The sequence below is a fragment of the Hipposideros armiger genome, unplaced genomic scaffold, assembly GCF_001890085.2.
Source record: "Hipposideros armiger isolate ML-2016 unplaced genomic scaffold, ASM189008v1 scaffold_336, whole genome shotgun sequence".
NCBI lineage: Eukaryota > Metazoa > Chordata > Mammalia > Chiroptera > Hipposideridae > Hipposideros > Hipposideros armiger.
The window spans coordinates 284246-288782 of NW_017731686.1; the positions used below are offsets into that span (position 1 = coordinate 284246).

Consider the following 4537-nt stretch of genomic DNA (forward strand, 5'->3'; position numbering starts at 1 on the left):
TTGTGGAGGCCAAATAAATGTCTATTCACTTGGGGAATGAACGTGGGCTCCCAGTGATATGCAGAGGACCACCAAATATCTGGGGAGGCAGATACATGCAGTGTTAGGACATGACAAGAATGAGTGGGAACCTTGAGGGAAAAATCGCCTCCTTCATCATCTCCAGCTCTGTCATCTGGGTGTGTGCCATAGCATGTCCTAATAATGCCTGACATAGGCCATTTCCCAACAGTAATTAAGGTGATAAGATAATAACCTGCAGATTCCCTTGTAATACTTGTTCTTATGTACTAGGAGTATTCCAGGTCTGAAATTTCAGTTTGTGGGACTACTTGCTGATTTTAAGTTGCTTTTCTTACTGATTTTAAGTTGCTTTTCTTGGCTGTAGCTGATGAAACAGAACTCTGGGCCCATAAGTGTTTCTAGGTGTATTTTCATCACACTCCTTTTACAACCCATGATTCATTATTGTTGTCTTGTTCATGTGGATGACGGCCATAATGTAATTCTTCAGAAATAAAGTATGGCTGCTGAGTGAGTGCTAAAAGTTGGTCTTTGCAACTTAATCAATACATGAGTTCATTTCTGCTGTCTCCCATCCTCAATCCTTCACATTTGGCTTTGGTGATAAATAGTTTTGGAATTTTCCACACTTATACCCTCTGGTAAATTGTTAAAAACAAAACAGTACATTAGGAACACCTGAGACTGTCACTAAGGCAAGGCATTTTTCTGGTTTCGATTTTTTAAAGCACTTTTAACATCAGGATCAATCAAATTAACTATAAAACTATTTAATGGAAAAACACTAATTTACACAAACATCAAAGTTATATATGTTTTATTTTGAAGACTTACAGCATCAAAAGCAGTCTGCACCCAAAAAGGCAAAAAGAAAAGTGCTGTGTTGAACTTATTTTTTTCTTTCTTAAAATTAGTTTTTCATATGCATATGTTGAATCCCCCACTCCAATTAGAATGTGGATTCCAGGATGGCACAATTTCACATTATATATCTTTATACTCAGAGATTGAGCATGAGCTTCAAAAAACTTATTTACTTAGAAATCATTTTACACTTACAGAAAATTTGCAAAAATTGAGAATACAAAAATGTAAAACTATCAACAGTACAAAGAACCCCATATACCTGTCACCCAAATTCAACTTTTACCCAAAATATTGTTAGCAACTTCCCCATTTGCTTTAGTGTGTGTGTGTGTGTGTGTGTGTGTGTGTGAGTATGTGTTTCATTTTCTAAATCATTTGAAAATAACTTACATATATTTGGGCCCTTTCCCCTTAAAGACTTCAATGCATATTTTCTAAAAATAGAGATATTCTGTTACATAGCCACAGAGGCTGTCAGTTTGATAGAACACTTTTGTATAATCTACTGTTTGTATGCCAGTTTTGTCAATTGACCTAATAACATGCTTAATGATATACTGGAGGTGCCAAAAATGTGTATACAAGTGGACACTTTGGTCAACATTGCTCAAGCAGTAGTTTGCCGCAATCAGAAGTGTCTGGACACTGATGGTAGCCACTTTGAGCACTTCTTGTAACTGCAGAAGTCAAACGTGACTTGTAGTCATCTTTTGCTATTGGTGTATATTATTACAATTTTAATACAGTTTTTCTTTCTTAAATTGTGTATACATTTTTTTGGCACCCTCTATATTTTCCCCTCCTTACAGAATCCACTTTAGGATCAGTTATTGCATTGTTATTACGTCTCTTTAGTTCCCTTTAATCTTGAACATTTTTTCCAGTCTTTCTGTGTCTTTTTTTGACATAAACATTTTTGAACAATAAACTTTTTCCTCTTAAGTAAACTATTTCTCATTTTGATTTTGTCTGCTGTTCTATCATGATCATGACTGGAATATTACATAAGTGATGTTGGGCTTGATTCAGGGTACCACATCTGGAGTCACATGATGTCCATCTGCCCCTCATTGGAGATGTTACTTTTGATCACCCAGCCAATGTGTTGTCCAATTTCTGCACTGTGTTGTTGCCAATCAGCAATCCGTGGGGAGATATTTTATTGCCATGTAAATATCCTGCTCCTCTTATAAATTTTCCCCTACTGTGATCAGCCATTGGTGATTCTTGCTTGGTCCAATCTTTACTAGGGTGGATACAAAATCATGACTTTCAACTCTACCACTGTCTTCATACTTATTATTTGACTTGCCTTCCTATTATCTATCTACAAGGTGTGATCAAATAATACAGTGAATGCTGCTGCCAAGTACCATCCAATGGAAAGGCAGGGATCTTCAATACAGGATGCAGCGCGTCGAACTTAGTAACTGTGTGACAAGTTTCAACTTGTTCCCTGCAGTCTGTTGGGTGTGAGCTATGGTTGAGAGTAGGTGTGTTTTAAAGTGTGCCATAAATCATGGACCACTAACAACGCATTAACATGAAATGGGCAAATCATGACAATGCTCCATGTCACACATCGCTTCTGGTGTGGCAATTTCTGTCAAATAGAAACATTACGGTGTGTCCTCATCCACCTTATTCATCGGATCTGACACCATGCGAATTCTGACTCTTCCCCAAAGTCAAAATGACCATGAAAGGCCAATGTTTTGAATTGATTCAGCCATGAAGCTCAACTAAAGATAGTCATGAAAGAGGACTTCCAGAACTGCTTCAGAAAGTGACGGAAACTATGGGATAAGTGTGTTCGAAGCGAGGGGAGTATTTTGAACAGGGTTAATGGCAATGTGTCTTTTACTGTGATAATTTTTTTAAAACCTGGGCCATTTTAGTATTCTTTACAATAGAATACATAGTTCTCTTGACTGCAGACATGTAAACTGTTCAATAGTACTCAGAAACATCGCAGTAAAGATGGTTTTCCTGATTGGTGCGTAGTCTTCAATAATTATAAGGAATTACTTGTATGAAATTGTTGTCAAACCAGTAAAACTGCATTTACGCATCTGTCATTTTCAGGATTATTGGTAACCTGGGGATATTTTCCCCAAATAATCTTGCCTCCTTGTGTCACAAGGCCCAACTTGCTCATGTTCGCCTCAATGATGGTACTTTTGGTAATAACATCCAAAGTTGTATAAAGTGAGGATGAGGGATTCTCCTTTCCACCCAGCACGGGCAGCCAGACGGTGGCTTTCAGTTCAGGATGTGTTACATGGGCCTTCTTGGAACCTAAGCCCCTAGGCCTAAAGAAACTTTCATATTAAGTGGTTTTTGAGTAAAGCCATCTCCAACAAAGCAGACGTTAGTAACCATCCTCTTCCATGCTTCTTTTTCTTACCTGTTTGAGTAATTTTTACTACCTCTGTTTCTCCCTGGGCACGAACTTTGGGCAGAGGGACTTCCCATTTTCCCTTTTTCTCTTTTCGTTTTTGCTTAATCATACTGGAAAGTGCTTTAACTAGGGACTGTCCCTCTCTGTCCAGTAGATATGCAGGTACTGCTCCTTGTGGAGTCTTTTCATCATTCTTTTGTTTAGTGTTTCTCTTTTCATGCATCTTGATAGGCTTTTTCATGTGTATTTTCTCAGCATGGTGCTGTTTATGGTAAACTTTGAGACCAATCATCTTTTTTGCCTTCTTTTAATATTCATGAACTTCTCTACCTTCCGTCTTTCTCTGTTTCTCATGGTAATCCAACGATACCCATAGCGCTTACAGTGTAACTCAATGTATATTCATTTTATGGCATGGTTATGACCACCCAGATACCAGGCATTGTGACCCTGGATGCGAAGAAGCTCTCAACTTTCAGTCTCAGAAACTCGAGAGCCTACTCCACACAGCTTGTGACAGGAAAGCTGTAATAAATGTTTTAGGATTTAACCATGCACCATATTTTTTTACCACTCTATCTATCTATCTATCTATCTATCTATCTATCTATCTATCTATCTATCATCTATCTATCTATCTATCTATCATCTATCTATCTATATCTATCATCTATCTATCTATCTATCTACCTATCATCTATCTATTTATCTATCATCTATCTATCTATCATCTATCTATCTTCTATTTCTTTCATCTATCCATCAATAACCTATTATTAGTATTAACTGATAGTTCCTCTTTCTTCCAATGGTTTAAAATTTTTTTACTGTTCTTAATTATTTTGGTGCTCAAATTGTCCTGGATTTGGGCAGTGTGGACCCCTTCAATCTGGTTGCTATGTCTCTTTGTCATATACCCCTACCCCTTCTTAAGCACTTCTTTACTTTCTGACATCAAAGGATTACCTATACCTCAGTCTTGGGATCACCCATTGATCTGTGGAGACCTGGTGCCTTTTAGTGGAGATGGATTTAGAGGCCATAGTCTGCATGTTTGGTGTAGCACAATGCTTTTGTATATATAAAAACATCAGTAATGTCTTTTTGGTGATAATATTAAATTATGGTTGTGACACATATTTAATTACTTGCTTAAGTATCAATGAGTTTATTTGAAGAAATCCTGTACCCTTTTTTGGTATGAACTTGGATACCAATTTTCATACAGTCAAAGTTTAAAAAAAT

The 4537-nt window shown here is 37.1% G+C and overlaps 1 pseudogene; it reads right to left on the bottom strand.

The window, feature by feature from the left end:
- Nucleotides 1-2935: 2935 nt before the first annotated feature.
- Nucleotides 2936-3688, bottom strand: LOC109392557 (ribosome biogenesis protein NSA2 homolog pseudogene; annotated as a pseudogene).
- Nucleotides 3689-4537: the final 849 nt, after the last annotated feature.